The 12,015-nt window shown below is 49.5% G+C and overlaps 1 protein-coding gene and 1 long non-coding RNA gene across 5 annotated transcripts in view; one reads left to right on the top strand and one right to left on the bottom strand.

The window, feature by feature from the left end:
* The window catches only part of PTK2B (protein tyrosine kinase 2 beta), a 116,219-nt gene extending 110,894 nt beyond the window's left edge, over positions 1 to 5,325 (bottom strand). For 2 of the 4 annotated variants that reach the window (XM_053658268.1, XM_037139095.2), the window contains exon 1: positions 5,236 to 5,325. The gene's annotated coding sequence lies outside the window, so the exon portion shown is untranslated. Of the gene's footprint in view, positions 1 to 4,696; positions 4,767 to 5,235 lie in introns of those variants that run through there. The other 2 variants (XM_053658262.1, XM_053658267.1) reach the window with 2 other exon arrangements.
* On the top strand, positions 4,736 to 10,479 carry LOC119044627 (uncharacterized). The gene is made up of 4 exons (XR_005081648.2): positions 4,736 to 4,810; positions 5,190 to 5,305; positions 6,161 to 6,318; positions 9,817 to 10,479. It is a non-coding gene; the product is annotated as an uncharacterized LOC119044627 (long non-coding RNA).
* The last annotated feature ends 1,536 nt before the right edge of the window (positions 10,480 to 12,015 follow it).

The raw sequence follows: 12,015 nt of genomic DNA on the forward strand, positions 1-12,015 counted from the left end.
GAGTCTTCGTACTGGGAGAAGGCAGGAGCTGGGAGAGACCCGGCAAACCAGAGGACTGTCCCTTCCTGCAGCCTGCTCACAGCGTGCCTGAGGGGCCCTCGAAGATAAAACCCTGCAATCCTAGCTCTCCAACCATGAGTCTAGGTAAAAAGTGCATGGGAACATGCAGTTGCCAGTGCGTCTCTTAATCAAACTGTCATCGTGAGTAATAATTTATGCCTTGAGAAATAGCAGAGTGACTCAAGAAGCTGCCCCCTCCCCCAGCGCCACCCCCTCGCACAGCTCAGCTCTGCAGAGAACCCTAGAGAGGGAAGCCGCCATTTTCTCCTGCCCATCGCTCTCTCGGCGCCTTACAGGCCATTTAGACTCTGGAGTCTGATGGGCAGCTGGAGAAGGCTCTTTGCTGGTTAAAGAGCTGAGTAGGCCTGGCTGCTCAGCAAACACAGTGAGTTGAGGGGCAGGGAAGGGGAGCGAGAAACAAACACTGTTGTCCCTGCGACTCGCGTCCACAGCACTCGCAGGACGCCTGCCCCTCGGACACCGGCCTCTTTCCTCGGTGGGTAAAAAGTGTTTCCCCATCAGCTCAGATTTACTGTAAGTTAAAACAGAATGAAGGCCTACTGTGTGCTGCCTGTTAAAGGACTGGATGTTTTAGGTACTGACAAGGCTATTTTTAAGCTGGTGCGTGTGGCCATCTAGGAGGTTTGAATACTGAAATAGTCTATAGGGACGGTACCTGTCTGCCACCCCAGGCCCCTGGCTGCCTGACTCCTCCATGCCCCCATTCCCCGACGCCAGGGGTCTCATGACCCCACTCAGAACGATGGCTCCTCTCAGTTCTGTGAGGTGCCTGCCCATGCTTTTGAGGCTGCTGACATTTTGAATCTGACTCCCAGTACACAGCCCCACTCCACCCTCACGCAAAGCCCTGTTATCATCTCTGTCTTGCAGGCGAGGAAGACAGGGCTCAAGGATTTGCCTAAGGTCACACACTGAGTCCGGAGCTGGAGCTGGGATCCAGACCACTCAATCGCCAGACCACTGACTGCGTTCCTGCTGCAGAGATGGCCGCATCTCTCCTTGCTCTCCCTGCTTTACCGCAGAACTGAGGCAGGGTCTCAGGGAAACTCCCAGTCACCAGGCCAACAAGAACCCCTCTTCAGCCCTGGCTGGTGTGGCTCAGTGGATTGAGCACCAGCCTGCAAACTGAAGTGTCACCGGTTTGATTCCCAGTCAGGGCACATGCCTGGGTTGCAGGCTGGGTGCCCGGGTGGGGGCATGTGAGAGGCAACTGATCAATGTACAGTACCTCTCGCACATCAATGTTTCTGTCCCTCTCTTTCTCCCTCCCTTCCCCTTTCTCTAAAAATAAATAAATAATATCTTTAAAAAAAAAGAACTCCTCTTCATTCCCACCCTTTCAGCCCCGAGTACACCAGCAGGTACGTAACTGTGCTCCAGCCACCCCTGTGTGGCCACCTCAGAGCATCATTCGTCAGCCCGTAAATCCTGGGCAAGGGAATGAACACTAGGGGCAGGCAGGAGGCCTATGACTTGGGGTCCACCCCAGGTGTGTCCCTTCTCTTCCCCTACCTCTATCAATCATTCTTGCCTCAGCAGAATTCAGGACACAGGAAGCTACTGCCCACACCAGGGAGGGCTATGGGCTAAGGGGCATCTTTTCCCGGGTCTTCTGACCAATGGGAAGGTGTGTAAGTTGCAGTAGGAAGATTAAGGCTGATGGGGGAGGAGTCTGTGTTCATGGGGCAGGTGTGAGGCTGGGACCCTGGCACTCAAGTGCTCAGTCTCTCGGGATCTTCTGTAAGCTGGATGCCTCAAAGTCTAGGTCCATCCTGGCTAGAAAGATGGGATGAATGATGACCCCTGAAAGACCAGCTTGGCCCGGAACTGCACCGATAGTCACTGCGCGGGGAACACTACTGTCTTTAGTACGGCACCAGGTGTCCTCCTCATGCCCCCACATGAGCTGTACAGTCAAGTTTAGGGAACACTAGTAAGCCCAGTGACACAGGCATCTTTTCTGCAGGACTTTCCATGACCTTGACAGTGCACGCAGAGGACAAATCTCTGAGAGGGTGCATCCGAACGTTTCACCAATGGAGCACAAGAACTGCCTTATGGCACAGAGCTTCTCTAAACATCATTTGGCAAATGCCACTCTAAAGAATGAGCGACAGAGGGCTTATCACTGGGCCGGGGGATGGGGAGATTTAGCTACTGGAAAAAGGGGCCATTTCTAACCCAGTGGTTCCCACAAGAGAAACACACTTTCCATTTCCTCTTTCTCTTACCGATTCTTAACTCCCTTCTGGTTCCCTTTCAGGAAGCCCCTACTGTGCTTTTAGAAATGCGCCCAGCTGAAGTCCAGCCGTGGTTCTCAAGGCACCCCTACTTCATCTACCTACCCCTGAGCTCTATTTTCCTAATAAGGCACTCATTGTAGAAATGGAATGATGCCAGGCAAATTTCAAGGCGCATTCATCTGTGTCAGGCACTGTCCTAGATGTTTTATGTGGGTTCTCTCTTTCAATTCATTCATTCACATTTCCCTTCAGTTAATTCTCCTTCGAGCTACTCCCTCGCCCCCCACCCACTGCCCTCCATCAGGAGGGCTGGATATCTCCTCCCCATGAAGCCGGTCCTATGGGAAGGGAAGAGCAAAGCTGAAAAAATGATTCTGACTCTCCCTCTCTGGACAGCAGCTAACCTGCTCTCTCACTGGAAGCAAGATCCCCACATCACCTATTCCCCCTGGGACCTCTGAGTGCTCCGGAAATGGAAATGGAAATAAATGAGCCCTGAGCACTTTGTGGTTGCCAATCCGGTGGCCTCGAGAAGGTGTTACAGAAATTAATATCACGACTTTTTCTTTTGTCCTCACTAGGCAATCTACATACATTACCACCGATCCTCCCAACAAGCCCAACAGACAGAGAGTCTCGTCCTCATTTCAGAGACAAGATTCTGGGCTCAGAGAAGCTAAGTGGCTTCTGTGAAGCCTCACAGCAAGCACGTGGCCAGCCTGCGATTTGAGGCCAGGTCCAACCCAAAGCCCAGTTTCTTTCTGAGGGTACCATCCTCCTTTGGCTGCGGAGATGAACGAGCTGACCAAGGAATTAATATTATTTCTTATTTGTTTGTGTTTTTAAGAAATAACATTGTCAGCCCATGGAGAAGTTCCAGCCTGGAATCCAGGAAAACTGATTACAAGGTGAACCTGTCCTGAAACCCTTCTTCTGGCCCCTGGGCACCACCCACCCTTCCGTTCCCATCATAGTGGTGCCCCCAGCTTTCTTCTAGAGAAGAGGCACCTGATAAAATACCCATCACCCAGTTCAACTTGAGTGTCAGATAAACAATGAATGATTGCTAAATATAAATATATACCCAAATACTGCATGGGACATACTTATAGCTGAAAAATACTCATTGCTTACCAGAAATTCAAATCTGAGTATCCTGTATTTTTATTTGCTAAATCTGGCAGCCCACCCTAGAGTGGGAGGCATGCCGGGAAGTCTCAGGCCTGGCTCCAGGTCCCAAGTGTTGCTCTGAGCCGAGTTGCCATGGCAGCCTGAGCAGGCCATTCTGGAGCTGTCTGCACTTACCTCTCCTGCTTCACCTCGCCCCTGCACCCTCCATGTGCTGAGCACTGAGCTGCTTTCAGTTTCCTCGGATGTGTCATGCCGCTTCTGGCCCACTGTCTTAGCACTTGCTGTGCTCCGTGCGTGTTCTTCCCCCCCTTTCCCCTCCCTGGCTGATTCCTATGGATCCTTCAGGTCTCCACTTAGCATCACTTTTGCCAGGAAGCCTTCTGGGGTGCATCCCTGACCCTCTCCTCCCACAATCCTCCAGCACTGGGTTAGTTAGCACCCTGCTCCTTCCTACCCAGACCCTCAGCATCTACTACATTGCTCTAGAGAGCAGGGGCTGGGTCACACACACTGTTGTCTCCCCAGACCCAGCCTGGCCTCAAGTAGGAAGTCAGTAAATGCTTGTCCAATGAATGAATGAATGCAGGCAGGCAGAACGTCCTGTCAGAGTTTAGTCTCTTCAATGTGACGACTTCCTTCCTCCCTTCCATCTTGACTGACTTTTTTGTCTCTGCCTCCTCTCCTCCCTCCCCTGGAGGGGCTGTGAAAGTCTGGGCTTTGGTCCACAGCACCATTTCTTGGCCAGGACTCAGGTGAGGATGGCCACCGTGGCACAGAGGGGCCTCCTCATGTCCCCGAGCTGATCATGCCAACCAACTGCCCCTGTCAGCTCAAGTCCCGCCACAGGTCAGCAGAAAGCTCAGCTCTTCCTCCTCGGAGCTACAAACCCTCCTGTAACTGCCCCTGCCGTGCCTCACCTTGTGCTCTCCTTGACCCCTGACCCTTTGAGAGGAGTCTAACTGCACTGAGCTCCGAGTCTGCTGTGGGGAGATGCCGGTATCAGATGGCGGAGGGTTAGGGCAGGTGGTGGGGCTCGGTGGGCTCAGAACATCACCCATATGTTCCCTGTTCACCCACCCAAGGCTTTGCCCACGCACAGCCTGACAGGAGAAGGCAGCACAGAATTTAACCCTTTACTGGCATACAGGAGGTAGTTTCACAAAGAACCAGTGTGGTAGCTAGTGGGAACTTTAGCCCCACACACACACACACACACACACACACACACCCGGGAGCTCTGCCTCTTCCCCTTGCAGGCTCCTGCTTGCTTCCAGTGTGGGCTTGATTGGGAAGGTGCTCTCTGGGGGCCAGAAGCGGATGCAAGTGCAGCGAGGTGCACATGGAGGCCTGACCAGGTGGGCGTCTGAAGGGATGGGGGAAGGGGAGAGGGCGGGCACAGGGAGTTGCCCCAAGGCAGGGTTCTGAAAAGCCCTGCATGAGGCTCTCTGATCTGACCTTTAGAGGCAGACCACCTTTCTGTGCCTTCTCATCGTGGCCCCCAGACTCCTGCCTCCAAGTATGTTAAGACGAAAATGGGGGTGAAACACCTTTTAGTCTCAAATTAACTCCGAAATAGACTCCTTCTCCCCCTGCGGATGACTAGCGAGCCTGGAGGACAGCGTACGGCAGCTCCGCCTGCTGGGTCCCAGGCAGCTTTACCAGGCACTTGGTCTGGGTCCCGTCTAGGTACCCACATTTCCAAAACACCCACCTCCACCCCTTCCACCTGCCCAGCCAACTTCTGGCTGGCGCCCAGCCCGAATCGCGGGAGAGGACTCACGCGAAGGGAAGCGCCGGCTCCAGCGGTGGCTCTCCGCGCGGCCAGGTGAGGCGGGGCTGCGGAGGTACAGGTGAGTCCGTCAGGGCTGCGGCAGGTAAGGGGCTCGCGGAGGCTCCGGAGGCCTCCGCTGAGTAAGAGGTTTGTGTTTTCCCCTCCCCTCCTCCTAGTTAACCACACCCCTACTGCTCTCCTCCCCACTTCCTTAAAGGGTGGGGTGTGTTGTCTGTGGTGCTGTGTGCCTGCTCCAGCCTCTTACCATAAACTCTGAAATAGACGCCACCCTCGTTCCCTGCGCTGCACCTGCTCACCCACCTCAGATGCCGTCTTCTGCTATGTGCCCTCTGGGGGCGTCTGCCCCCGAAATCCCTACCACCCCTCCCTCCTCCTTCCACCCCACCTGCAGACTTTTGGAGGGCAGGCACACTTCAAGGATGCCGCTTCCTCTCCAGCCTCCAGACATATTTCAGAGCCAGAGACTGTACCTGCCTCCCATACTCTCAGCCCCTGTTTCTCCATGTCCTAAAGTGCCAGCCCCTTTTCAGGGCACCGGACACCAGGTGACTTACCAGGGGCTTGGCAGAACTCAGGCCGGGTCCCCGAATTGTGATGGGGCAGGGCCAGAGGGCAGCAGCGGAACACTCACAGAAGCCAGCAGCCTTTCCCTTTTCACTGCCCAAGTGAAGAGGCTGCCTCACCTCTTTACTCAGGCCGGTCGGGCAGTACGATCCAAGGCAGTCACCCAAGGGCACTGAGTGACCTCCTCCCCGTGTCACTAACAAGATTCCAGACTTCGTCCTGAACAGAAAGAGGCGAACTGGGCTTAGTGTAAGGTCAAAAAGTCGATGTGTGCTCAGTGTCCCCCACATCCTTAATGCTCCTCTCCAGGGCCCCCACCCCAAATGTCTTCATTCTGTGTCCTGTGAAGGCCCAGGACCTCGCCCAGTCGGAGGATGCCCTTCGGGAGGTCGGCCCTGAGGATGGCAGCTCCTGCAGGGGTGCCGCCCCCATGACACGTCCGGACCTCCATCCCCAGGCCCAGCTGAGCAGCTGCCCCAGGAGAACAGCAGGAAATGCCAGTATTTGGTGAGCATGTCTAAATGCCAACCACTGTGCAAAGGAAGCACCCAGCTTGCATGCCTTTATTTAATTCTCCCCATTTTCTGCAAAGAAGATGGAGACTTATCTAACACATCTGGCCACCAAGTCAGAAAGGCAATATTTCTCAAAGTATGATCAATGGACTACCTGTAGCTTTTAAAATGCAGATACCTGGGTGCCACCCCAGGTCGACTGAAAACCAGCGTCACTGAGCCTGGGGCCCACTGTCCCAAAAAGGTAACTTACAAACCATCTGCTGGGAGCTCATGGTCACAACTGTCCTTTTCCACCCACCCATCGTGGTCCCAACACTCACTTGGAATCTTGGTAGTAATGCTGGTGACCGCACAGCATTCAGAAGGTGGCCAAGTGGGTGTCCAGGAGGATCTTGGCCAGGGCTTGGTGAGACAGGGCAAGTCAGAGTAAACTGGGAAGAGCAGGGAAAGTGTGGGAGAGACAGGCGGCTAACTGACCACACTGCAAGGAAGTTGTCGGATGGCTTCAGAAAGTGGGTGGCCCCTCGGTATTCTCATGCATGGAGTGAGGTGAGGAAGTGTTAGTGGTGTGAAGGTAAATTGTTCAGGGTCTGTACTAGGGTGGTGACGGCGGGGAACTAAGTGCGCAAAAAAGCCATACTGGTTTAAGAAAAGGTGAGTGTGTGTATACTGCTCCCATGTGGCCAAGTCCATGAACTACAACCTCATTAGGCCCTGATTCCAGAAAGAAAAGTTTCCAGATATTCAAAATTTTCAGAGGTTGTTGAATTCTTCAGCGATTTTTTTGAAGCTCCAAAACTTAGCTCCTAGGCTAGTAGAATCATAGATTTAACTGTAAGAAATGCTTACAGGAGCCTAGAAGTCCATGTTGGTGCTCTAAAAATTTTCTATCAATGCCTCATTGTGGGTTGGGATCGTGATATACCCCAGTGGAGAAGCGAAACTATTTTCTTTCAGTCTGTTTCTGGCTGTGTCCAAGCAGAGATGGTGCTACTATGCAGGTCCTGGCTAGAAGTGGGGGAAAATGTGTGGGCAGTTCAGCAGGCAGAGAAAACTAGAAGGAAAAAAAAGACTTTTTCATGTAAATGCTTTGTCTTTACCCCGCATTCAGGTCTTTAACTGCACACCTCTGCTAGATCCCCTGCCAGTCTTCCCCGAGAGTATCCACATTATCCCTGGACGCCAAATGCTAGAATCCTAGAGTCACCTTTGACTGTCTCTCCTTCATTACCGCATAGCCTTTCAATCTCCAAGCCCTGGGGGTCTTTTCCAGCACCTTTCCTACTCTCTCTTATCCTGTTGCCTCTCTGGTTCATGGTCTCTTTGTCTTATAACCAGACTCATGAAAAGGGTTCTGCTAACCTGTCCTCCACTCTCACCCCAAGAGTAATTGGGACTGGAGCTCAGAAAACTGGTCTGAGTGGGTGATGAACTTCTGGGAGAGCATCTGAAACCACAAGAATGGATAAGATTGTCTGGGGCGGGAGTAAGAGGAAGCAGAGACCTGAAGGTCAGGCTCTTGCCAGAAGCAAATTCAGTGAAGAGGCCCAAGTCAAATGGGGCGGGTTGATGAGCAAACCAGAAGTGAAGACGTGTAGGCAGCATGCGCCAACTACTTTGGAAAAGCTTAGTTGAAAGGGGAATCAAGAGCTAGGTGGTGGTGGAGGGCGTTGTGGGCCGAAAGAGGGCTCTTTTGTCATTGGTTTAACATGGTAGCTAGCAGAGCAGGCTTAAATGCACTAGCAGGATCCAAATAAGGGAGAAGAGATGACCTTGGGCAAGCAAATCCATCACCCACTTTGTATTTCCTAAGCAGGAAAAGTAGAAGTGTAAGTATTACTGGCTCTACATATTTCACAGGGTACCAGTGAGATTCCTCACTAGGGTAAGTGATAGGTATGAAAATGCTGTGATTATTGCTTTTAGAAATCATAGGAATTAACTAGGACAGGATTGTCAGGAAATACTACATATGTATCTGTTATGTAGATATAATTTGTTGAGTGTTCACTGTGAGCGAAGAACTTTCGTCCATCATGTAATTAGTCTGCACAACTGAGGTCATAAGAGTTTTTCTATTTTGTAAAAAGGAAAAGGAGACTTAAAGAAGGTAAGTAATTTATCTACAGCCAGCCAAGTGTTAAAGAGTAGAGCTGAATCTGAAACCATCATTGGCAGTGCTGTGATGGTATATAATTGGGGTCTTTCCATTCTGGATAATGGAATTAAATCACATAATATAAATTTACTATTAAAATAAATTTCATTTTTAAAGAATAGTATGGTTATAAGTGTTCTAAACGCAAAAAAAGGAACAAAAGCAATCTTATGGGCACAGAACTAAATAATTGAAGTCCTTCATCACCAAAGGATATCCATTTCTAATTTAATCAGGTACCACTAGGTTTACTAAATGGACTGCAGTTGAAGCCAAAATGAAACACTCAAACTCATACCCTTGACTTAGAAAAAAAACTCTTTCTTCTATCCATGAAAGCACTCCTGATTGTTCCCCTTCCTTCCCTTGTAATAGAATCCCTAATTTTTAGTTGGTCTTGGGCTGCCCAAAATAAAAACTACATTTCCCAGTGTTCCCTGCAGGTATAACCATGTGATTAAGCTCCCAGCAATGGTGGGCAACTTCAGGATGGTGCCCTTCAGGGGAACTGGCATACCCTCCGCTATTCCCTTTTCCATGCCAGCTGATGGCAGGAACCGGAGCAGCCATCTTGATCTGTGCTGCTGAGAAGAGCGGAACACAGTGAGAGATGAAGTCTAGGTTTCTGTTGCCACCAAACCACCATGCTAGTCCTTGAAACAGTCTGGACATAGGTGAAGCTTTAGGTGAAAAAGACACACGTTATTTAGGCTTTTGCATTTTGGCCTTTTCTGTTACCATAGCCTAGACTGCATGCACCCTAACTAATGTGCCACCACCTGGCCTGTTTTCTTTCATACACAAATTAAGGCAGAACCTCAATTTTCTCATCCAAAAAATGGGAATAATTTGCCTTACAGGGTTGTTGGAAAGACTGGAAATATTACTTCTAAATTTCCTTGCTGGTGCTATGGCTCATGGCTGATGAAAGATGGAAGGTATTCTAGCCTATTATTTTATTGTAAAAAATGCGTCCTGGAAATCAAAATAATCAGTATTTTAAAATACTCTATGACCCCCACCCATGTGGGAAGGAGAACTGAAACAAAAATAGCAAAGTTGATAACTGACGTGAGCTGAGTAGTAGGATATGGAGGTTAATTGTACTGTTCTCTCCATTACTGTCTTTAAAAAGGTTCATAGAGAAAAAAAAGTTACAACAAATAAAATCTTTCCACAGAGAAAAAAAGTAATTCCTGGACATAATCCAAAGTGAATTTTGGGGGGAAAAATAAAATTGTATTCAATCCTTTGAGAAATTAATTTGGGCACTCAAGGGGGAGCCCAGATAGAGAGAGCAAAAGAATGTTTTTTGTTTTTCTACTACAGCACCACCGGCAGAGCCTCCGTGCCCCCGAAGCCAGGCAGTCTCCACAGCCCCGGACCCTGGGGTCGGGCCTGCAGCGTGCTCCTGCGGGCTGCGCACACAGGAATGGGACCTGCCCTGCTGCCTTGCCCATTCCCAGTCAACTCCACGGCTGCTGCGACTATGGCCTTCCTGGCTCTCAGTCCCTTACTGCCACCTGTGAGTGAGCTCACCGGGGTCCTGCAACCTGTGACTAAGCTCTAAAGCAATGAAGTGACTGTGTGAACCTTTTCTTTCCATTGTTAACCTGTGCATTTCTAACTAATGTGGCTATCTGCTCACGGCCCACACTGTGCTGGAAGCATCAACTAGGAAGTGAGGGTAGATTGCACAAGAGGAACCTCTTAAAAAGAAACAACAAATGCCTAGCAAATGTAAGAACCCTGCAATCACGGGCCTCTGCGGACATTTACACACAGGACAAACAGCCCTCCGTGCTTCACTACCTCCTGAGCATACCCCTTTATCACTCAGCGCAGCACGGTAATCATTGCCTATTTTGGACATCATAAAGAAAACTTTAAATTATGCTCTGCATCCTGTATTTTAGAGAAAAAAAGCACACACTATATTTCAGGAAAGTTTTTATGCAGATGTTTGCAATAAAACAATATAAATTTCAGGAACATGGGAAATCAGCTTAGATTTCACTTGTCTCAAGTTGCTAAGTTGCCTATCTGTACCAGAGTATTTTACCATCTTAGCTTCTCAATGAATCACAGCAGTGTGTGACCCCCACTGGGGACATCAGAACAAGAGGCCCAAAACCCAAATGCCTTCAGAAGCAAAGCAGGGAATGTGAGGAAGACTGGCTGTACAGGGACTGGAAAACTTACATCCCTCCTACAGGAAGCAGCTGCTCTTCAGCTCGAAAGTCTACTAGCATGCAGGAGAGGAAGCTTAATATGATAATATGGCCAGGCCATCTGTCCATCCGTCCTTCCTTCCTTCCTTCCTTTCTCTTTCTTTCTTTTTTAAGAAAAATCAGATGACTATCCAAAAAGGAAATTAAGAAAAGAATTGCATTTACAGTAGCATCAAAAAGAATAAAATACTTAGGGATGCACTTAACCAAAGACGTGGAAGACTCGTAGACTGAAAACTATAAAACACTGCTGAAAGAAGTTAACAGGATACAAATCAATGGAAAGCTATCCTGTGTTCATGAATTAGAAGACAACATTGTGAAGATGTCAGGACTACCCAAAGTGATCTACAGATTTAATGCAACCCCAACGGTATTTTATGCATACATAGAAAAAATCCATTCTAAAATTCATATGGAATCTCTCAGGAACCCTAATGGTTAAGCTCTGAGTAGGGGAGCTGTGAATCATGTATAAGAAACACTGCAGAAGGCAAAGGAATTAGTGGTATTCATCCCCTCTGCATTGTGGAGAAAGGATTATTCTGAGGAAAAGTTGGGAAGAAAACTGTCAAGAACTATAAAAGGTAAGACATTTCAGCCTACTTGCGAACCAACGAGTTAGCCTGCCAGTTTTATGAGTTCTGGTAGATGAGTGAGACTCCAAGGCCAGAGACGAAGGGCAGTTTATGACTAACAGCAACAGCAGCAGTCAGACTATCATCTGGGCCCTGTTTCCTGCACCTTTAATTCCCACAAGCCCATGAGATGAAGGCCACAGGAGGCTGCAGTAGAGGAGGGCTCAAAAGGCCTGAAGCGGAGGGAACCTGAATGTTTCATAGTTGTGAGATCACCAGACTATTTTTCCGGAGACATTATTTCTGCCTTCCAACAATGTTTACCATAGAAACATCCTTGGAAAGACAGCCCCAAAATGGCAGTCGATGTCTTAGCTCCATACAGAAACACGAGACACGTGGAAATCGTCTTCCGATAGAAACCAGGAATGGAAGCATTTCATTCCAAATCAGGAGAAAGGACTCCTACCTCTGAAGGCTGTGAAGTGATCAAGCGGGGCGGGGGGGGGGGGGGGGGGGGCCAGAAATGGGGAGTTGGAGAGACTCTGGCGTGCCATTCAAGGATGGACCCTAGTTCCCAGTGCTAACTTTGGAGAAGTCCCTACTTTGTTTTAATGAGGGCCTGCCTAATGTAATGAGCAATTTTCATACTTATTTCACTTTAATCCTCACGTCTTAGGGAGAGAAGAGATATTAGCATCCCTTTATACATACGGAAA

The sequence above is a fragment of the Artibeus jamaicensis genome, unplaced genomic scaffold (assembly GCF_021234435.1).
Source record: "Artibeus jamaicensis isolate MK-2021 breed Jamaican fruit bat unplaced genomic scaffold, CSHL_Jam_final scaffold_537, whole genome shotgun sequence".
NCBI classification, from domain to species: Eukaryota; Metazoa; Chordata; class Mammalia; order Chiroptera; family Phyllostomidae; genus Artibeus; species Artibeus jamaicensis.